Genomic DNA, 24,357 nt, shown 5'->3' on the forward strand with positions numbered 1-24,357 from the left:
TAGCAGCCTTGAAGGGGGAGCAGCTTCTCCCACCCGAAAGCTGGCCTCTTGGCCTCTCCCTCCCTTCTGAGGCTTGGTTGGAAGGTATGAGAGGGCTCTGACACAGTGATGAGCACGGGGGCATTTTCTGTTGGTTGAGTAAAAAGGAAGTGGTTGGGGCAGCGGGTGGAAAAAAGAGGGGCCATGGCACTTGGGCACACAACAGACGGCTTCAAAGGCATAGATAAGGGTCTTTAAAGGAGAGGAAAGATCTGAGACAAAAGCAGGATCTTTCACACACTGTGCGAGTACTGAGGGATGCTCTGGGCAAGGCATCATTTGAATCTATGGTATCAGATAAAATGAGTGACATCTCTATGAATCTGGGAAATGTCGGCTGTGCAATAGCCGATAAAAAAGCCTGCAAGTGACATCCTGCTAATCTTCAGGGATTCATATGTAAGTGGTGAGAGATTAGACTACCAAACTGATTTTTAAAATAAAAATAAATCAGACATGAGCAGACTATTCTGGAAACACCATCCTTATGGCATTTCAAGAGATTTTGTAAGAAGTCCTGTAGCGTTCAGGCCAGAATAAGAGGAGATGTAAAGCCAGACATCAGATGCACAGCGTAGTGGTTCGTGAATTTATTTTTCCTTTCAAAGCAGTTCTGTACATACAGGTGCTTCACTTTCAGCACTTAAAGAAAAATCCTAGTAAATGATTTTCCACCATGGAGTTCACTCAACTCCCTTGCTGTTGTCAGTGGGATTAGGGCTGTCCGTACCACAGCACGGGTCGCTTGTGAGTCTCTGCACGCAGGAGGTGTTTTGCCAATGGCTTTCAAAGATCTTTGCTGATAGCGGCATAATATCAGGTGCTACTACAGTGTCTGCAGGGAAATGATTATAGTTTCTGCTGCATATCTGCTCCCAGTAGGATTCATTTACCCCAGCTCCTTTTACCTGTCAAAGCCTTAGCCATGTTCTTTTATTACCTCTCGCTTTCTTTTTTCCTCTAACATGTCTTCATCCCTGCTCCTTAGCACAGTAAATCCTACTATTTATTAATGACATTCTTAATTGTAATCTCTGTTAGCAGTCCTGGGCTCCTTCCCAGGCTACTTTCGGCCTCACTCGTTTTGGAAAAGCACTTGCAGGAGAACTGTGCAGCTTTGAACTTGGTGTTCAGAAGTTAAAAACAAAGAGCTTACAGTGCACTGGGCTGTAACCTGCTTCCATGAGAAACTGCTTCAGAACATCCCTCTGGTTTTGTTAGTAGAGTGCTTTTAAAGTAATTTTGACTTGAAATTTCTAAATGAATATTATTGCAGGTTTATAGTGACATATGTATTCTGCCACTTACTTTAAACCACAGCTGGTCAGAAAATAGGCTTTAATTTCTATCATTTATTTTTAATTTTATTTTCATTTTATGTATTTTTTTTTTCTCCTGATTTGGAGACAAACATTTTAAAAGTACAGTCTTTTGCTGAAAGGGAAATCCATGGTATGTCATTTCAAAAACTCAAATAGACCAAAATGTTTTCAAAGCCAAATATACTTCCGCACTCTCTAGCAGCCCAGATTAATGAAAAGCTTGTCTGACAGTGTGTCCAAAACAACAACAAAAAAAACCCAAACCAACCAAACAAAAAAGTTTGCTGGAATCTAGGAGACAAGGGGGATTTCTTCTAAAATCCTTTCAAATTTCCAAGAGAACATTCTCATCTTTTAGAACCTGCATTTTCTGAAGAGCAACATTGGAAATGTTCTTTCAAATCACCTCTATTTAAAATGTGAAGTGATATGTAATGAGTGACTACAACTTCTTCTAAAATAGCTTTGTTTATTTAAAAATAAAAATACTTCCTGATCTTTACGGTTGGCTTTTATTAGGAATTAGATATGAAGAGATGTTCTCTGGCAACAGATTTTTTTTGTACAAAAGGGACTGCCCAGCATCATCTAGTTAATATATCTCCTTCCAAGGGAAACATATATTAGGTATTCTTCTGGAAAAGGTATCTCTTTGAGCTGGCAGAAGCCTCTGCATCTGCTGAATATTGCTAAAATGTCACCAAATCCAAGAGAATGTAAAGCCTGTAACTGTTCAGACTTCTTCTTTATACACTTCAGAAGATGCTGCAGGAAGTCTGTGAGAATTCTTGATTTTTGAGATGAAAATGGAAGTGCATTCTCACATGAGGCTTTCAGACTGCAGGAAATGAAAGTCCCGGTGCTACCTAGAAAACAAAGAAAAGACTGTCCATAGGTAGATTGCCTTTCTTTACCAATTTTGCTTTTTTAAAAAGAATTTTGAAATTTTGTGTGTGTGTGTGTGTGTGTGTTTTACTTTTAGAATTGCCCTTTTTATTAGGAGTCTTTTTTTGCTTCCACATTTCTGAATTAAGTGTAAATTTCTTTGGTCACCTTCCTCTTTGGACATGCATGTGCAATGCTTGCTTCTTTTTAATCACGATGACCAGAGAAGTAAAACATGAATTTTAATATGTCTAATAGGAAGTAGCTACCCGCTCTTGATTGTATTGTATGCACAAATACCAAGTTGTGCATAGGCCAAGAGACAAATAAAATCTCAGGTGCAGATTTCTTAAGCAGCTTCTTTGCAAAGTCTAATGAAAAGTTTGATCACAAAAATAGGTGACTTTTTATCATTAGGATGATTTCCTGTGCTCAGTCATGTGATGATTTCATATTCATCTTGTCAATTTTCTAACTTGAGGATTATTCTTACTTCCCTCATGTACTCATTTATTTTGGTGTTATTTTTGTGTGTAAATTTAAATTCCAAATGATAACATGGTACATTTATTCATGTATTCATAAGTTATACAAACTGGTGCTAAAAAAGCTGTTATTGAATTGGCTTGTAACAAGTGTCACAGAAGCAATATAAACAAGAAATTTTAGACCTCTGTAATAAAATGAATGCTACACAAGGAAAGCATGCCATACGCTATGCTCTTGGATTGTCTTCACAGCATTTCGACCATACTGGCATTCGGAAAGGTTTGACTGCCAAGACTCAATGATAATTGCTGAAATATTTAATTCTTGACTGCCGGCTGAATTTTGACTAATGTGTACTTTCATTTACTGTGTCCTCAGCATGTTGTAAGGCGTTACGCTGTAGGATGACTTGCCTGAAGCTATTATTGGAAGTATAGCATTCTGAGCACCTGACCGTTTATGAACAGCATGATGCAGAAACCACACTGGAAAGACCTTTGCTTATTGCTTATTACCACGACGCTGTTCTTATAGATTTCAGTTGATTTCTGCATTGACACAGGCTGGCTCTGCCACTCAGCAACTAATCACTTTATCAGCAGGATACCAGGTAAATACTTCTGTAGTAAATAAGATGTTCAGAGCCTAAATTTGTAATCTAAATTCAGACACCAGCCTCCATACCATAATATACAGAATGGATTTTCCATTTTTCTGTTCAGTATTTCACTTACGCTTGGTTCAGACACAACTACTGTCAGCTGGAAGAATTAATTACTTAATTATTTTTACAATCATTTGATGTCAGAGTTGCAAGCAAAAATATGAACCATTTTAAATAACCTTTTACATCAGCATAACAAATGGATTTCATATACAGTAATTAAATCATGCCTCACTGCTGGGTACAAGTAGAAAAGGCAAATACAGGTTTTAAGAACTGTGCAAAAGAAAAACGGGACAGCACAGCTTTGGCAGAAGCAAGAAAAGTCCAGAGCCAACTCACTCAAAGAATGACCCAGACAGGAGATGTAGTTCAGCCCAAGGATTCAGATTCAGCTCTCTGTGACCCAGAGTCCAGTTTGGTGCATCACATCTGTGGCTTAATGCTTCAAGGAGATTGTTTTTGAGTGGCAATACAGTACATGAGCTATAGCCATATAAGAAAAGTAAAACCACAGGCAAAGTGTAATTATTGAGGTGGTAGTTGCTAGTAACTGAAGGAGAGACAATAGCAAGAAAAAAAATAGAGAATTGGAAGACAAGGGTGAGCATATTAATGCTTAGCTTAGTTGCACATTAGTCCCAGCTCTTTATCCTTCGTGTTAGCCAATAAATAATTGCTGAGTACTCTTGAGCTGTGTATATACTGCTCATAAAACCTCTCTGTGAATGGTGAAATATGACCAAACCTGTAGAGTGAGAGTTATTGGGGGTCTCTCTATAATCTGCTGTACGTATATGAGACAGTCTGTTGTCCATCCAAGTGGCTGGATCGGTTAGAAAGCTGCGTGGGTTCTGCCTTCTGCCTTGTGATTCCTCAAAAGAGCAAAGTAGGCTTCTCTTTCACAGCATGAGCGTATGTCTGTATGACATACGTATTTGCCCTTTGCAAACAGGTGCCAGCTTAGAAACATGCCCTGCTTATCCATGAAATAACCTGTGGGTTTAAGATCCTGTGATTCTACTTTTCTGTGGAATTACAGGGACTTTTTTATTTTTCCAGGTGAACTGAGTTCACATTGCACATGCTTGGCACCGTGCTACTAATCTGCATATATTTTGTATGTTTGGTTCTTCTGTCAGTCTGCTTATCAGATATGTGATTGTATTGCTATTTCAGGATGAGGCATAGATAATCTAGTAATAATTAATTTTGTATGCATCTTCATCTCGGGTTGTTAGAACTGACACATCCATCATTTCTACAGTTCTGCCCTAGGACCTGTTTTTATTTGAGCCTTTATTGCTTCTTTAACCATTCTTCTATGAATGTATCTCAAGTAATTTAATATATTATGCTTATAGTATATAGCCATTAAGTATAGATTGTATACTTATATAATATTATATTATAGATTCACTCTGTTTCAGTCCATATGGATAAAAAGTAGACCAATGAATTTATGTTAACTTAAACACAAATATGTTCTTTAATACCAAGAAGGGGAATTGTATTTATTAACATCAAGGAGGTGCATCTAGAACAGGGGACAAACAAAAGGTTTTTTCTTAAGAATGTAAGACATGCCGTACTACAACAGACCAGTGATTCCAGTTAGCCCAATATGCTCTGAGAGAGGCAATAGGAGATGCTATTCAGGAAGACCACGTGAGCCTGGCCGTTTTCTGCAGTCTTTTACCTGTGTATTTCCCCAGCATGCAGAAATGTATTAGGAGTGTTAGAGGGTACATTTCTGCCTGTCCTTTTTTGTGCCTCTTTAAGGAACAGTTATTCGTGACTTTGTCTAATCCCTTTCTGAACCTATTGACACCCTCTGCCTTTATGAGCTGCTTTGGTAGCAAATTCCAGAAGTCCACTGTCTGCTGTGTAATCAAGTGTTTCCTTTTATCCTTATTTAACCAATCTCCTACTAGTTTCATTGAGCATGCCTTAGTCCTACCGCGGTGGGAGTTGATGGACAGTCCTCCGTTCACCTTTTCTGCTGCCTTCATGACAGGATAAACCCCAACCACATCCCTCTCAGCCTTCTCCTCTGGAAACTGAGGACTGTCAGGTTTTTGTGTCTCCTCAAACGACAGCTGTTTCATTCTCTTGATCATTTTAGTTGCCTTTCTCTACACCCTTTCTAACTTGACTATGCCCTTGTGAGATATAGCTACCCGAACTACACAAATTACTCAAGGTTTGGGAGCACCATACTTTTGTATAGTCACAAAATGACACCCTCTGTCTTGTTTTTTGATTGCCAATAAACATTCAGCTGATGATTTCAAACAACCGTCAATGATAATGCCAGGATCTCTTTTTCTGAGTTGTGACTCAAATGTAACTTTCTTCAAAAACCACTTTGCAACTCATCACAAAGAAACAACTTTCAGTCGTTGTAATTTATCAGTAAAATCAGCCGTGTGGTTATTCAAGCTCTGTGAATTATTCAAGGAACTCGCTCTAGAACTGATTTTGAACTACTTTTATTGAAAATATTGATCACTTAATACAGGGAATAAGTTAAAACAGTACAAATGTTACCGGAAAGAAAAGTATCTCCCTAATAACATTTCAAAATTTAATTGACAGATAGAAATCTTAATACTGAAAATTTATGCATTCTAAATTGTTAAGAAACATATACAGGAGGCCCGTCTCTTAGGAATAAATATTGCCTAACCTTCAAGATAATAGGGTGCAAAGTGAAGGTCTCATTGCACCTCCCAGTGGGAGTACCAGGATAAACACAGGCTCAGGAGTGTCAGGATAAACACCAGAGAGTTGTGCCTCGGAGACAAGCCCTTCCTTTATAATCTTACTACTAAGATAAAACCGCATTAAAAGTAGAGGAGGTAGATATACGTAACAGGTCATATCCTATCTTGGCAATCAGATCTAACTTTATCTTAATTTTGTTACTCTGTGGTTATCTAAACCAGCCTAACGTTACACCCTGTAGTCAGTTCTGCCAGAGGTGAGAAGCCCACCATTTCTACAGTTCTTGCTTACAGCCACTTCCTTTGGTTTTCTCTACTTTAACATTGCCTTGTTGCGCAACTTGGATAGAAACTTAATATATAATGTGTAATTTGGCCTAGTAAAATATCTATTACTGTTATTACTTCCCTTGCTGCTTTCTCTGAGAATGCCTTCCACTTGCTCTCTGGATCAGGTGCAGACCTTTTTGTGTTTATCTGGTACTTAGCATAACTGGGTTCTCGGTCCTGTGCTTTTAGATACTATTTAGGTTTTACACCGAGGGTAAAACACTCTTAAGAAGAGAGAAAAGAGGAAGAGGTAGCGTAGAACACACCACTGGCGAATAGCATCGGATATGAGCGGAGAAGTTCCTGGGAAGGGATCAGATGAGATTTCATCTTGCTTTCAAGAAAAATATTCTAACCAAATATAGACTAAGTTGCCCCAATATCTGCCCCGAGATATACAGGCAGATTGATAACAAAAATCTACTAGCAACATACAGGTTGAAGTGAATGTTGCAGCCAGTTGCAATACGTTGGTTATCACCAGAGAGGCTGAGATAAAACAGAAGGAAGGGTGAGGAATTGAGTTTCATCTGCTTAAAATATATGACCTTTTGACCTAGATTAAATAAAGGAAAAAAAACCCACATATAGAGTTAAACATGAAGGAGATTTGTTTAAGTTAAGGGACAATATTGGCACAAGACAAAATGCTTATCTTGTTAATAAATACATGTAAACTGGAAACCATATCTGAAGACCAAATTCTGGAATAATGTCCTAAATAGAGTCCTGAGTGTGAAAAACCTAAAGGGTTTTAAAACTGAGTTTGAAACATTTTTTGAAAGATTATGTAGAAGATCCTCAGAGAGGAAATTAAGTTCTTATATATTGCATGTGTTACTGCCTCCAAAAGGGCAAGCAAAAGCGACTTTTATTTACATTTGTGTAACAGAATGCAAACATTATATTGATCTCATGTGTCAGCTTCTGCTGCTCGTCTTTGGAGCAGGGCAGGAGGCTCTTCCCCCCTCTTTCCTAATCTTTCCCCCACTTTCCTAACCCTGGGCTTGCAGGACAGAATCTCTTTGTGTTTCTATTGACATTAAAACCGTCAAGGTGTGTTTGTGGTGTATACTGCTTATGCGCTCAGCATTAATCTGTTTTGCCAGAACTGCAGTCAACAGAGAATTTTTCCCTAAGTCAGTTCTGCAGGGACAACAGGTTTTTCCCACCATCTGGGAGTTTTCTTCAACAAATTCCTTCTTGTTGCAGATAACTCTATCATTGATAACTCCCTTAATTTGCCCTGTTCTTGCCCTGTGACACTTAATTGCTATGGCTCTTGACCTCTTATTAAAATTCTTAAGCTTGGTGTCATTGCAAGTGGAGCAGATGCTCTGTGGGCTTCTTCAGTAGCCATCTGCCTGTTCCTGAGATTTCCGGAGACTGGATTTGCCCCCATTATTCTTTTCAGTTCCGTGGTTTTGTATTACAAATGGGAGTTGAGTAGCTTGTTCCTATTAGGGTTTTTCTTCACACTGAAGGCTTGTTTATTTTCCTGGAAAGTACAAATTTCATCTCTGCTAAACACAGGGGAAATGAAACAGAAAGACAACAATATTTATCCCACCTAATATTGCATGTTTAGATTTGTTTGAGCCAGCTCTCCTTGATAAAACAGGCTGAGGAAATGTAACCATTGGGAAGGCTTGAGAAGAAGATGTTGCAACAAAGCAAGTTTGATTTGGACATACAGACTGCCTTTTGGACATCTTGCTTTTCTCAAGAAGGATGTCACCTAGTGAACCAGCCGTGGTTGGTTACTGGTATCTCCTGCTTGAATTAGCTACCAGAATCCAAAAGGCTGTGAACTACAGTTCTGAATCCCTCAAAAGACTTGGACAATCAAAGGGGATATATCTGAAAACAGAATTAGGAGAAGAGTAGTTAATTCAGTGGGTAGCCAGAAACAGATACATTTTAAAAGGAGGTTGTATGAAATGGCATATTTTAAGGAGTAAGAGAAGGAGAGATGAAGTTACAGTGTGTTACTCTTGTACATATTTGATCCCTGTAGTTTTTAAACTCTTCAATACAGATAAAATTCTGGTGGCTTTTCAATAAGCTTTATGCAGTTTGGCTAAAATTCAGAGTTTGAATAGAGAATGCTACCATGCTAAGGTTTGGGGCTGTCAAAGAGATACCCACTCTGGACTAGCTGCAGAATCTTTCTCTCATCTGAATTAGACTGGATGGGATAAAAGTGTTCCATCAGAGACATTACTTCTCTTGCTTGGGCAAAGAAAATCACTAGCTGTACTTCAGGGTCTTTGTTCTCCCTAGTGAGGGTGACTGTAGGTCCCCCATGGACAGGAGACGTTGGACTTTGAAGCAGTTCTGAGGAATCAGGAAGCCTCACGTCTCTTGCAGTTTCTCTACAGGCCAAGGAAAAATATAAAAAGATAATCACTGAGGAAGCACAACTCAGCTTACATATATTCTTTGAGCAGAAAAAAGTATCAACCAGATCAAACTTTTTGCCAAATGTTAAAAATCCCATTAAAAAAAAAAACTTGTTGCTTTTTTCTGTTTGGGTTTATTTGTTCAAAACTCTGATGTGGTTTGTTCACATGGCAAATGAAGTGGCTCTTGTCTGTACTCCTGATTAAGTTGTCTGTGTTTGCTTTTACCGAGCAATTAATTTTTAATGCTATTTACTGAGAAGAAAAAAGACAATAAAAAATACTTACCATTAAATTCATTATCATTAAATTACAAGGAAGAGAGAATTTACAAATCAAAACGGTGTTCTTCAAGCAGGAAAGCAAAAGAAAGTGGAGCTGTGTACAAAAACCTCACGTTGCACCAATATTGAAATTATGATTACAGAACTTAAAAGATATTTTCAACAGAAATTAATCTTATTCCTGATCATAACTGCTAAAGAAAAATAATAGTGTGAGAAGTGAGGACATGAATTTATAGAAGATTTAAAAAAAAAAAATAAATTGGGAATTACATTTCATCAAAACCAGTTAACAATGCAATCCAGATTTAGCTTGTGAAAACTGAGGGAACTGTGTTCACACTTCTGATAACAAATTACATGTAGGAGAAGAAATATCCATGCAAAATGTGACCATTCACTTGGTTTGTCTTCTGATATATCAAGAGAGGTGTAAGATTAGTCCATCAGTTGCTCTTTATCAAGAACCTTGCTTGAGAAACTGCCATGATCTCAGGATGACCAAAAAAAAACAAACTCAAAAATCTTTTAAGCAATCATGAATGAAATGTAGTATTATAGCCTTCCACAAAATATATTTGGAGATCTATACTCTTTGAGAGTATATGTCATCCCTTTCATAGAGGCTAATGCCACTGACCTTCCGGAGTAATTATTACTTTCTAGGAATGCAAGGACTGAGACCAGTGTCTTGTCACTTAGTGGAGCTGCATGAAGGTCCGTGACGGCAGCCATGAAGGCTGCATGAACACATATCTCTAGAACTGAATACTATCTATATGAAATAACTTAGGAAAAACACACAGTTATAAAATGCAAAGAAGACTTAAAAAACCTCCCCAAAACCAGAAATCAGTAAGACACATTTTGGGGAAGAGAAGGAAGCAAAGCAACTCTGTGTATTATGGCTACGCAATTAATTAGGAAATTACAGATATATTTAAATTCACTTGTCAGAAAAATCTGTGAACCCATCACGGAAGTGGTGGTCAAAGACCAACTTTAAAAATGCACTTTTACTAATTCAAGCCTAGATACATTTAGACAGGGAAGATTTTGCTAGCCAAAGTGCTGAGATTGAAGAACTACAAATGCTTTCTTGCAAGCAAAAAAATACGAAGGGTAGGAAATACCTTAATAGGGAAACACTCCCAGGTGATGGTTTCTAGTGGCAGACCCTAAGTCTTACAGGGGGAAGTCATGGGATTGAATCCTGATTCCTCTGGACTGCAGAGCTGCCCGCTTTCTCATTTAAAATGTGAAATTACTGTCAGTCAGAGATAATCAGAGATGGCTGAACTTCCTTTAGAGCAGGGATGGATAAGATGACCTCTCAGGGTCTCTGTGTTGTATTTTTATAATTTTACACTATATGTCAGGGTTTTTTTCACAGGAATTCCACTGAATTTTATGTGAACCTGCTTAGAATTTGGATATGGTGTGGTAATTTGGGAGGACAACAATAGAGTGGATATTCTGAGATCAGGATGCTACGAGTCTCAACAGCCAATGGTTTTGAACGTTTCAGACCACTGTTGCGATAGCTGGCTATTTTTTTCAAAATCTTGATGATCTTTTTGTGGCCATATGGCATACAACATCAGAGATGAAAAAGGCATTTTACCCTCCAAACCTAAGATTTCTTTTCATAACCAATTGGGAAAAGTGGCAGTTATCACCATATGCATAATTTTTAGAAATGCCTGAGGGGCTTCTTTAAACTTTACACAATAATAGTAACATGTCAATAGAACAGGAGTTTCTAACCTACCAGATGTCCAATTGTTGTACTCTAATGAATTTTGTCAGAAACTGACCCTAACCTCCCTCAAAGTCTCCATTTATGCTGGGAGTAACCATCTTAGCAGCTTTCTCCAGCTTTAAATGTAAGGCAGGCTACCTTTTCTGAATCTCATGCCAGGCCTTTAACTCTAAGCAATTAATGTCCTTTTTAAACGATTAGGAATAATTTTGTGTAAGATGAGGAAAAGGAAGCCTTCATTAACAAATAGAAGGAGTGGAATATGAAGTGGTAACGTTGTATTAAAATACATCCAGTCTTCCGGAATTTCGACAGATTATTTCAACAGACAGTGCAACTCCCACTATTACATGGAGGGAAATTACATCTGTAATGCATGTAAAACACTTAGGAACTTTTAATCTGTTTTTGTATCATTTGCAAGTAATTTATACAAACAAGCACTAAATAGAAAGGACATTAAGATTTGCTAATGCAAAGCCACAAATTGCTAATCTTAGGCTCACTACTGCAACATTAGCTGATCTCTCTTGTAGATGAGCACAGCATAATTTATTTTCCTCTCATAGGACGGACATATTAGTTGGTGCAAGTGGGTGCAGATGCATCAAGGCACTAAAGGTACTAAAAATCCTTTTGTTTCTAACATCACTGTTGTTAGTCTAAAAACTTATTATTAAATCGGGTTCTTTATGAAACTTTTTTAAGAAAAAGAACAAAACCCAAAAGCTCAGTCTGTATTCTAGACATATATAAAATATATAAAGAAAAAGAAAAATATTGATGCAGAAAGGCTCTATATAATGTCAACTGTTACGCAACATTATTTACAGGCACTGCTCTACCTAGAATGACATTATTTACAGGCACTGCTTTACCTAGGATGATTAATACGATTATTTCCACATCTGGGCGGTGTTAATGGAAGACTTAATTATTTGTTAGAACTTTGATTAAACTGTTTACAAAGTATGATTTTAATATCAGCTCTACGACTTAGAGTGTCTAGGTAAATGACACTCGTATTGGTTTCAAAGGTGGTCTTGACCCACAGATGTGAAATCAATTAATGGTTTGTTCTTTCACTTCTACTTTAATGATCCTGATAAGTTCTGACCAGGATACAAAAGGAGCTTGAATCTCGAAGCAGTCCCTGACTTTAAACAGCTTCTCATGCTGGCCACATTTGTGATGGTCAGGAGATGCTTTTTCACTGACGCATCATCGCATGGAGGCACACCACTGAGGCAAGAAAACTAAGAAAATAAAAATCTACTCAAATCTTTTTTTTTTTTTTCCCCTTATTGGCTACTTTCAGCTGCACATTTAGCAGAACTGTCTTGTTGGGTGAATGATTCAAAGACAATGCTCTGAAAACCCTACAGGGTATAAGAGACAAGTGTTTTGTTAGGGGTCTTTGGACTATATTACTATAAAGCAGAACTTCTGAAACTCCTATTAATGGAGTAGGCTATCTAGCAATCTACCTATAGCTCATGATGTTGTAGAAAACATCAGTGTAATGACAGCTGCACTTAACTGTAGACACTTCTTAGCAAATATCCTCTATTTTTAAGACTACCTTAAGAAATGTATTTTAAGAATATAAAGAAAATTAGTAAGAATAAAAGAAAATGAAAAGAACATAAGAAAATGTATTTTTAGTGTATTTGTCCTGATTCAGAGAATTAAAAAGGACATCTTTTTTTCAGGTACTCTTTGATTCATTAATTCAACTATGTGTTCTCAAATATAAATGGTAAAAATTTCAGTAGCTTCCTACCTGAGGATGACAGGAGTAAGGACATTCTACCAGGAGCAATGGTATTTTGTTTGCGATTTCAGTTGTTAGGTTTGGAGTTATGTGGACAACCAGTACCCTTGATGGCTGGAAACAGGGATGATCTCAGCTGTGGGACTGAGTCACAGAGCAGACAGGCAGTGGCAAGGCCTAGGGCAGCAGCTGAAAGAGGACATTAATTCAAGATGAAATCTGTAATACCATGACCAAATCACCAGGGAGTGCACTCTTTAGGACTCATCCTTTACCCAACAATTACAGGTAATAACAGAGCACTTAAAAACGTATAGATAGTTTTATAATCTTTCACCAGAATTATTGCACGCCTTAGGGATTAACAAACTTTTCCTTCTCCGTTGAAGGTCAGTAAACTAGGACTGTTTCTGACATGAGACAGTCCTGAGCCTGTATCCTGTATCAAAGCTGCTACTGCATTAAAAACTAGCCAGATTACGCTAACTGTTAGGTATTCGCAGCAGCAAGTAACTGGAGTCTTGAAGCTGTGCTATCCATGCACAGGTTTGCACGCTGGTGTGCCTGGTCTTCAGAACTTGAAGAGTTTTCAGTCTTACAGTGAGTATGTAGGTCATGATTCCTCCTGCTCCCTTCATGCCCACCGCATGAGTACATGGGACAGAAAATGTCTGGCGTCAGCCAGACTCCCTCCTGATGCCAAAATTCCAGAATACGTGCTCTTAGCAGATTCTGGAGGAGAAAGGAAGAATGGCAAGAAGTAAATACCCGTAAAGGCAATACATTTCAAAGGACTGCAGCTGGGGAAGTCACTTTCTTTTTTACTTTCAATGGCTGTTTATGTGCATGTTAACTTCATGGGAGACCTTCAGGAGCTGTTCACAGTTACTGAGCAATGAGTTTCATAATCCTTGAGGCAAATAAGAAATGTGGAAGCCTTTACCACTAGTGGAAGTCCTTTTGGAGGGCTCAGTAGCGGCAGGGTGGTTGGAAGCGGTATGAATGCAGTTACAGATGGGACATGGGCAATGTGAGAATGGCAGTACACATCCCTTTCTTACTGAGGCCACAGATACAGCCTGAACTCTGGTGGCGTGGGCTGTGATGACAGAGGACACTTCCATCCGCAGTGTCATAACAAGCCTTGATGCAATCTGCTCTGTAGTTACGCTTTCTTGGTGTGGAGATGACTGTACCTCTGGATTTCTTGGCTGCTAATGTGATCAACTTTCCAGGCCATCTGAAAAAAATAGTGTTGAGGAAGTAAAAAGAGATGGCCTTCTTGATATCTGCAGCATACACCTCAGCCTCAGAGTTGCGAGGTTTAGAAAAGAGCACAGGTAATTTAACTCTCTGATTACATTTTAACATCTGGGAAAAAATTGTCTCAGAGGTACCCAACCCAAAAAGAATATTACATTTAAGGAAGCTGCCACACTGGTCTTGATCTCTTCCAACCTCATGGCAGCTGTTATCATTAGGAAAAACACTTTCCTGGATACATGTAATGATGAATAAATTTCCAGGGGCTCAAAAGGTGGATCCAGGAAGGCTGCAAATACTGACATCAGGCCTTACTTACTGACAGTCTTTTACAGATGGGAACAAGCTGGCCAATCCCTTAAAAATGTTGTGTATAATTAGATATTAAAATACTGAAATATATATACTTGTGGAAATATTTAAATATAGAAATGCCATGCAGTGGCCTAAGTTAACTACCAGATGAGCTACCAGGTGATATAGTTCTTGACTGACCTAAAAAAATGATAGACTCCTTCAATTCTAACCGAGAGTTCAGGATGATAAAAAAAAAATTTGAGCAGATAGAAAGGTCCAAGAACACATTAGACTGATAAGCTGGTGTATTTTGTCAAACAAGTTTAATGGATCCATTTTTAGACTTGGTGAGCACTTCTTTCACAAGGAAAGAACAAGCATTCTTTGAATGCAGATGAGCAGCCATTTGAGCCATTACATTAGGCATCCATGCGTTGGGATGGAAGAGCACTACAGAGTTCTGTGCTAGTGATTTGGGAGGAAAAAGGCAAACTTCTGAGATTTCTCACTGAAAAAGACAGTGAAATTTCATATGAAAATCACTTATTTAATTCTTCTTTCTGTTTCATCCAGGAAAAAATCTCTGGGAATATGCGTGCTAAATTATCAGGCACAATGTTAATCATGACATGCAAGAACATATTGGATTGACCAAGGTTCCACAATTTTCTCAAAGGCAAAGCTGGCAATCGGTGATGAGAATATCTCTGGCCAGTACTTGTTACCACCTATCTATCTTCCTGTAACCAGGGACAAAAGAAACAGAACTGCATCAGAGTGCTTTGTCCAGATGAAGGCTAGCATCCTTAACTGGAAACACCATCTTAGCTCCTGCTGGTCGATGACTTAGAGTCATAGAATCATAGAATAGTTTGGGTTGGAAGGGAGCTTTAAAGGTCATCTAGCCCAACCCCCCTGCCGTGGGCCGACTTGAATAGACTGTTCTGTGGCTCAGATTCCTTATGCAGAAATATCTTCCAGGAAATCACTTCAGGAACTCTGGAAAAAACCTCTAGTTATCCAGACAGGAAAAGAAAATGAGTTCAGTCCTCAAACAGGTGGAAGCAATACTTATTACAGAATATCCTCAGGAGGAAATATGAGAAGAAGGATGATTTTTGTGATTCAAGTTATTTGATCCCAGGTGGCTTAAGCATAGGCCCATTCACATGGTGGACATGGGAACGAATATGTGTGAAAATACAATACATTTTAAAAATGAACTGCATTTTAAAAGAATTGCATTTTCATTAAATGAACTGCATTTTAAATATGAACTGTGTATTTTTATAGAATCCCTATTTTACACCTGTCTCTAACACTGTGAAGAAGCCCTAGAGATATATGAATAGTAAACAGCTTTTCAGGTGTCCTCACACTGCTAAAGCAGTGTAAAATGGGCTTAAATGTGGATAAGACCAAGAATACTGCTCTGTTGAACTGGCAATATTATTAGGAAGAACTGTGGCACAGTGAGAGAAGTAAAATGAATGCAGTTTAACACATGGCGGCATGTCTACTAAATTCAGATTCTATTCTGAAACATGGCAATGCAAAAGATTGTACTTTTTCCTTCATGGATGGCTCTATTGTAGAAGCATGTTGAGTTAATTAAAAAAAAAAAGTTTTTATTAGTAGCCATTGCAACTATAAATGTAACCTTAGGTACCAGTAAATCTAAGACAGAATAAAGTCGCTGTGTTGTAAATCAGCAATTTAATTCCTTACTAGTCAGCGAGGTCTTGAAAAATCCTAGTTTGATCAGGTACAAAGTGTGGCTGATCACTGAAAATCTAGAAATTGAAAATCTAGAAAAAAAGAACTAAGTTCAAGAAGCACTTTGGTACTTTTTCTGAAAGGAAAAGAGGATTAAAAGACATGCAGGGGAGAAAAATGGTTTAAAGCAGTCTAATTAAGAAAGTATGATGGTTTGGATTCCCTTTCTCATTACTAAAATATAAGCTTAAATGTTTTCCCCATTTTTCAGATTCCTTTCTGTTAATAGCATTGCTTTTGCGAAATTACTTGAAATCATGAATTATTATTCCTTTATTGCAAAGATTACTTCATTTTACATACCCCCGAAGAGCTCCTAAATTTTTTTCATGCACTGGGAATTTAACATCTAAAATTGCAACAAAGAAAATGGATGTGTATCTGTGATTACTACTAATTTTAATGGAATATTGAAGTGCTTTAATTCATCATCTTTCAATCCTTCCCAATAGACCAATCCTCTATCTTCGGAAATGCCTGTTTGCTTCACAGAAGACTCATAACAAAATAATGATAATAATAATCTTGTAGTGTTGTGGGGTAATCTCTATCACTAGATTTTTTTTTAGACTGATATAGACAAACACCTGTGAAGACACAGCCATAGGAGGCACTGCCTTAAGCAAGGGGATGGACCTGATCACCTCCTGAGGTGACCCGATCCTTTCCAGACTTCTCCTCGTGATTCTCTGCTCTGGTCATAGAGGGTTGTCCTTCTACTTCCTTGAAGAGAAGGATTGGGCAACATTTTTGTCTGCGGAGTGACACCAGAGATCATTGTCACTGCCCTTCTACGGTTAAATCTATCAGGTAGGGTTGAATTCAGTTCATCTGTCTTTTAGAGACAGAAAAGTCCGGCCTACCAGTGACAGTAAATCCTGGTCTCAAATATATGAAACCATGAAATAGTCCAAATGTTTTGCTGTTGTCTGTGTGAAAGGGTGGCTTACTGAACAAATGGTCTTAGTGACACTGGACCAAGCACGTTATGCAGGCATTAATCTGTTGTACTTTATATCATAAGAAAAACTGCCCGAGTAAGAAACCTGACTACAGCTTCTGACTTCTCATCAACCTACAAGTGAGGTTTGTCACATTTCTGGCTGGATTTTCTGGTTCTATTTAAGAATGACACACTCCTGCAATCTGAAATGAAGTTACAGTATTTTCTCATTTGTCTTTAAATATATTCCCCTATGAAAACAAGTGTGTTCTCTAACGTTCAGATCCTCAACAAACTCAAACAGGCTTTAAGCTTTTCTTTCTGCTGTGGTTTAGTCAAGATTATAATTTGTATAGCCTTTTCTTAATGATGCAGAAGAAAACATTTATAAAATTTTCATTTTAGGCACTGTTTGAAGTTACAGTTTCACAAATGTCCAACTGAAAATTTCTTTACAGTACACGAGAAGGTGTTAGGAAAAAAAACTCCACAAACCCAAAGAATGTCGTTAATCACTTTTAAATTCCTGAAGCCTAAAGTATCCTAGAGAGATCCAGTCAGCAAAACCCATGCTCCTGTGAGGTTTTCTGACCCTTCAGCCCTTCAGAAGGCTGCCTTGTTTGGTGTGTACATCCTGTGTGGGCAAGCTGAAAGGGTGTATAAAGGAGGCATGTCACCCACACTTGATATTACAGCTCATCTACTTCATTTTCATCTGTGCAAATTCTACCCACTTAGGCAATTGCTACATATACACCCACTCAACTCCTTGCAATAGAAAGAATGCTATTATTACAGTATTTAACTGAAGTAATAACTAGAGCGAGGCTGCCTAACCTCTGCACAATCAGGACCTGAATTATATTACAATGTTTATTTGGGGATTCGATGGTGAATATGGTTTATAATGCTTGAAATGGTGCAAAATTGTTCAGGAGCAATGGGACCATCAATTAGACTGCTCTGAAGTGGAGACCTCCGTCCTGACTGTAGTCCAGCCATGGTACGAGCTGTACAACCCTACATAAAGGAAAGTGTCTAATGAGATAAGGCCATATTTTACTGTGTCTATATGTACATGAGTTTAGAAAATAACCATGTATTCAGGTGCACATAATAGTTAATAGCCATGTAATTTGCATACATGTCTGTCAGTAACATCACCACAAGGCAAGTACGTTAAATACACTTCAGTCCTGCTAAAAGATGTACACTTATGGTCATCACTAGCATTTTGACTGCTCACACCAGCGCTGGGCTTGGTTCATTCTGCCCAGAACGATGCTGAGTTATCAGAGTAACTATGTATGTGTGTTTTTGCTGAGGTACCACATGAGTGTCACAACCCAGAAAACAGTGTGTAACTACTGCAAACATTTCTAAGCCTCTGTGTGTATTTGGGATGAATCGTTTTTTCCTCCCTCTTCTCTGAACTTTCTGACAGCAGGTTGTGACACGATTGTCACGGTCTAGAGACAAAATTTAAGTATTTCTATCCTACGAGCTATACGCAGCTCTTGGTTGACTTTACCAACTGCTTACTGAGCTTTCAGCCATTGATACGAAGGCTAAACAGTCCACTGTGAAGCTGGAGTGAATGGAGGGAAATCACCAGATATATTTCTGACCTGCATCTAGGCTGACCTACTATGAAACATAAAAAATGCAGCGTGCTTATGTTCAAAAAGACGTTTAATATCTAAATATCTGCAAAGACGCTGTCCTCTCTATGTACTGTAATTTCTCACAATATATAGCATTGATCAAACTACAACTAAGCAGAAAAACTCATCTTATTTCCCTTACCTCTAGGTGCAAAAACAGCTCAAGGCTATCAGTGCAGGCAATGAAATTTTATGTCAACTGCTGAATTCCAGGAGACTGGAGGGAGAGAGAAGTGCAAGGGACTAGTGGAGGTTGTGGGAGGAAGGGTGGGGGTTGTGAAACATCAGTAGGGTTTAGATATGAAGGTGGGTTAGAAGGCTGGGGAGCAGTCTTTTTTTAAAAGGAGCCATGGTGTGTAAAAGAGCTGGGAATGGACAGTGGCATTTCCAGATAATGAAGCTGGGCAGAGTCAATAGGGTTTTGGGTCAATGAAGGGATGCTGGGAAGGGTGCACCTAATCAGAGAGGGAAGCTTTCATTGGTGACATTGTGACAAACTGGGCAAAGAAACTAGGAACCAAGGTGATGGAGACAAGGCGGGGGTTGTCCAAGTGAGATGGATTAATGTTGAGAACAGAAAGAGAGAGATGTGGAAAGGAGAGAGAGAATCTCAGCCTAAGAGCTAGTGCTGGGAAAAAAGAATAGGGAGTAAGAATAATGCAGAATGAGATTAGATAAGACAGATAGGGAGAGAAGGAAAATGATATGAACGTCAGTAGAGTGGAGATATATTGGAAAAGAATGCAGAGGGCACTTGCAAAATATTAAGGTATGGAGAAAAGAGAGAGAACAATACCTGCTAGAGACCATGTTTCTTTATAAATTGGAAGAGACCCAAAAATTCCTGATGATTTGTCACATCTCTGCTATCAGAAAATGATCTGCGGAAAAACATTAATAAAGTATGCATGACAAGAACGCAGGATGAAAACTTGTTGTATAGTGAAGGGTTACACTTCCATCAAGTGGCAAACTCCAGCTACAGTGGTGAGAAGGTCTCCAGCCTTGCGGGCTGCGAACGACTGTCCCTGCCAGTAGTATGTCCCTGCCTAACTGTATGAGATTCAACAAGGCCAAGTGCTGGGTCCTGCACTTCGGCCACAACAACCCCATGTAGCGCTACAGGCTTGGGGAAGAGTGGCTGGAAAGCTGCCTGTCGGAAAAGGACCTGGGGGTGTTGGTCGACAGCCGGCTGAACATGAGCCGGCAGTGTGCCCGGGCGGCCAAGAAGGCCAATGGCATCAGTATGCTTGTATCAGAAATAGTGTGGCCAGCAGGAGTAGGGAAGTGATCGTGCCCCTGTACTCGGCCCTGGTGAGGCCGCACCTCGACTACTGTGTTCAGTTTTGGGCCCCTCACTACAAGAAGGATGTCGAGGTGCTGGAGCGTGTCCAGAGAAGGGCAACGAGGCTGGTGAAGGGTCTGGAGAACAAGTCTTATGAGGAGTGGCTGAGGGAACTGGGGTTGTTTAGCCTGGAGAAGAGGAGGCTGAGGGGAGACCTCATCACTCTCTACAACTCCCTGAAAGGAGGTTGTAGCGAGGTGGGTGTCGGTCTCTTTTCCCAAGTAACAAGCGATAGGACAAGAGGAAATGGCCTCCAGTTGTGCCAGGGGAGGTTTAGATTGGACATGAGGAAAAATGTCTTTACTGAAAGAGTGGTTAAACATTGGAACAGGCTGCCCAGGGAAGTGGTTGAGTCCCCATCCCTGGAAGTATTTAAAAGACGTGTAGATGAGGCACTTAGGGACATGGTTTAGTGGGCATGGTGGTGTTGGGTTGACGGTTGGACTCGATGACCTTAGAGGTCTTTTCCAACCTTAATGATTCTATGATTCTGTGATTCTATGATTCTAGTTAGATGCTGAATCTGGAGCCAGCTGGCCTACATTGACAGCTGTGAAAAGGAAGAATAATGAGATTGAGGATATGAAAAAGAAATGGGGAAACTTGAGTAGCAAAGCAGCCTTGGCTCTCATGATCTTGTGTATGTAAGAGAGATGGCTTACACAGAGTATTGCATCTGGACCAAGGAGCTCTTCCTGGAGGTAGGAGTAAGTACTCCGTGTTGTTGCTCAGGTCAACACCTTCTGCTTCAGGGAAAATGAACTGAGTTAGTTTTTAGACCACAAAATCTTAATGTCAAGTGATTTTCTGTTTTCCTCCAGGTCAGCAACGGTATTTGCAAGAATAGGCTAAGGCTGAGCCCTCAGCCTTGGCAGACTTTGGCTTGACTCTGCCCATTTTATGTCGGCAAAAAGAGAATAAGCTTTCACACGTAATGTCCGTGTGCACATTTTCCCCTGCCTGGGCAATATAGCCCCTCGCACCATCTACAGCCAGCAAATTCAATCCATCTAACAGTTTTCCAAGAATGTTATTGGGGGTTGTTTCCTTCAGGATCTAAGGAAAAAGCAGTATCCTTTTCTTTATCTGCTCCTTTTTCTTTATCAGTGAAGTATCTCTCCTAGAAAATAAAAAAAAAAATTATTCTTTGTCTCAGCTCCCACCCCTACAGCTTCCAAGCCTGCCTGCAAACAATCCTACAGCTGTGGTACTATCCTGATTCCAACATTTTAGCATCAGTGATTGATATCTCTATAATATCAGTTCTGAAGGAAAAAAAATAATGGGTTCAAGTTCAGCTCGTTGAGACTTGTGACCTCCAAGACAGCCATGTCTTCCCATCACTCTACAACATTACTGGCTGAAATAAGGTCCAGTCCTAAGGACCCATGAAAGCCACCAGTTGCTCCAGAATGCGGTCAGTAGCAATTGCTAATCCTGTCCAGGTCCTGGCATTCATGCACAAGCAAGTATTAAGAGACAGGAGGCAAGACTGAGGCACTTTTTTTGAACCAGCACCAAGTAATCAGTTTCTTTTAGGTAAGAAAATTTCCACCATCCAAACCCAAATGGTCCCTTTATGTTAAGCATAGAATCATAGAATCATAGAATCATTTAGGTTGGAAAAGACCTCTAAGATCATCAAGTCTAATTGTAAACCTAACACTGCCAAGTCCACCACTAAACCATGTCCTTAAGTGCCACATCTACACGTCTTTTAAATGCCTCCAGGGATGGGGACTCAACCACTTCCCTGGGCAGCCTGTTCCAATGCTTGACAACCCTTTCAGTGAATGAATTTTTCCTAATATCCAATCTAAACCTCCCCTGGTGCAACTTGAGGCCATTTCCTCTTGTCCTATCGCTTGTTACTTGGGAGAAGAGACTAACACCCACCTCGCTACAACCTCCTTTCAGGGAGTTGTAGAGAGCGATGAGGTCTCCCCTCAGCCTCCTTTTCTCCAGGCTAAACAGTCCCAGTTCCCTCAGCCGCCTTTCGGCAGCTTTGTTGCCCTTCTCTGGACACGCTCCAGCACCTCAATGTCCTTCTTGTAGTGAGGGGCCCAAAACTGAACACAGTAGTTGAGGTGCGGCCTCACCAGTGCCGAGTACAGGGGCACGATCACTTCCCTACTCCTGCTGGCCACACTATTTCTGATACAGGCCAGGATGCCATTGGCCTTCTTGGCCGCCTGGGCACACTGCCGGCTCATGTTCAGCCAGCTGTCAACCAACACCCCCAGGTCCTTCTCTGCTGGGCAGCTTTCCAGCCACTCTTCCCCAAGCCTGTAGCGCTGCATGGGGTTGTTGTGGCCGAGGTGCAGGACCCGGCACTTGGCCTTGTTGAATCTCATACAGTTGGCCTCGGCCCATCGACCCAGCCTGTCCAGGTCCCTCTGCAGAGCCTTCCTACCCTCGAGCAGATCAACACTCCAGCCCAGCTTGGTGTTGTCTGCAAACTTACTGAGGGTGCACTCGATGCCCTCGTCCAGATCATTGATAAAGATATTAAACAGAACTGGCCCCAATACTGAGCCCTGGGGAACACCACTTGTGACTGGCCACCAACTGGATCAATCATTCCATGTTCTGCTGGAACTGTCCTCGGCAAAATGGAGCCAGCTCTGAGCGCAACCCACCTGCAGTGTCGTGCAAGGAACACCAGAACAGCACTGCCAACTTTCTGTAACCTATTTATTTCAACTTCCAAATAGCAGTAGAAACTCTATTACTTCTCTCGTAAACAGATTCAGAACTCTTTTTTCTTGCTAGAAATCTTATCTGAATATAAAACGTGCTAAAGTTATAGACTGGCCATTAACACTCATTTATTCAGTATGTTGACTGACCTTTAGCTGAGTTACTTTTCTCCCTTCTTACCCCCAAAATTATTTAATAGCAACAGTTACATCCCATTTGAAATTTCATTTTGCTAGGTTAAAAAAAAGCCACATGCCTCTGTCTTATTCTCCTAAAACAAGCTTCTGCATCTCTGTCATCCTTTGGATTCTTTTCTGTTCTTGTTTCAGTCTAAATTAATCTGTATAAACAAGAAGGAAATAGATTTAAATACAATATTTCAAAGAAGATCTCTGTAATGCCTTCTATGCTGGCAATAACACTTCACTGATCCTACCAGGAATTCTTGTCAGATAAACCCTGAGATTATACTTACCCCTTCCATAGCTTCATCCCATGGGCAGGATTGCCTGGCAGGATTTACAATTAGAAAATGAAACATGAGTTTACCATTTCTCCACATCTTGAACTACTATTCTCTTAACACGTATTGGTCTGGAACACACTGTGCAGTGCAGAATACAGGAGACTCCTAATTGTTCTTACGTTCTCAAATATAGGTGTTAAATTTGCTATTCTTCAGTTATCTGGTATTCTTAACTTCATGAAGATACTAAAAAATCTTTATACTGGGCCTGCAATTACATCTGCTAGACATTGGTCTTCTACAGATTGAGAAAACTAACTGGTTCTATCCTTACAATTTCTGAACCTTGATTTTTCATTCCAACTTTGTAATTTCTGCTCCTTTGTCTTTATTATCAATCTGCCAATGCTCCATCTCGTTGCCCTTATTCAAAATTAGAGCAAAGTACTTTTTCAGCCCTATTAATTTTTTATTTCTATCTCACCTTCATTGGTTGCTATTTTTGTTTTTATCTGAGGGTAGAAAATCTTGACTGTTATTTTTTTCCCCCTGTTTAACATATGCTCCTGATACACAAGACACAGTTTATTATACCAATCAGTTCCCTTTGCTCGATTTCTCATAGAATCTTTATATTCTTGATAATACACATTGTACACTAGGTATTTGTAGAATTATTTTGGAACCTTCTTTCTAAAATTTTTGCCCATTATTTCATCTAAAAATTCCAGACTGTTGAAATTTTGCATCTCTTTAATATCTTTTCCCAGTCCCTGAGATTCAAATGCCTAAATTCTGATTTCGTGTAATGACATGGATTCCTCAGAGTAGTTTTATCCATCATTAGAAATATCCCTTCGTATCCAAATCTGCTGCTGGAGGCCCATACCAGATTCCTAAAAATACTCTGAAAAAGCCTCATACCACTCTTCTTCAAGGTGACTCTAAAGAAAAAAAATGAGAAGGAAAAGCAAAGATAGCAATGGAGTTCTTTTTTGTCATTACAATGCTATTCAATACTCTTTATTCCAATGATTTTTCAATATCCATGTTATCATGACTGTTATTTCATTATAGTTCTGTTCTTCAATAGCAGTTTTAGTTCTTTCATTTCTATCCAGATTCTTTGCCCGACAGTACACCATCATGCAAATACAAGGAAACAAAACACATGCAAACAAAACAAAATACTTTATTTCAGCTACATTTGGTGTTGGCCAGTAAGT

General features: G+C 39.4%; 1 long non-coding RNA gene across 2 annotated transcripts in view; it reads right to left on the reverse strand.

Annotated features, from left to right (window-relative positions):
• Positions 1–614: 614 nt before the first annotated feature.
• LOC143156355 (uncharacterized) overlaps positions 615–24,357 on the reverse strand; it is a 46,761-nt gene continuing 23,018 nt past the window's right edge. The window contains exons 2-3 of one of the 2 annotated variants that reach the window (XR_012994612.1): positions 12,687–12,866; positions 615–2,227 (exon numbers count right to left, since the gene is read on the reverse strand). This is a non-coding gene — a long non-coding RNA (uncharacterized LOC143156355). Of the gene's footprint in view, positions 2,228–12,686; positions 14,040–24,357 lie in introns of those variants that run through there. The other variant, XR_012994611.1, reaches the window with a different exon arrangement.

Source organism: Aptenodytes patagonicus, chromosome 2 (genome assembly GCF_965638725.1).
Source record: "Aptenodytes patagonicus chromosome 2, bAptPat1.pri.cur, whole genome shotgun sequence".
Classification (NCBI taxonomy): domain Eukaryota; kingdom Metazoa; phylum Chordata; class Aves; order Sphenisciformes; family Spheniscidae; genus Aptenodytes; species Aptenodytes patagonicus.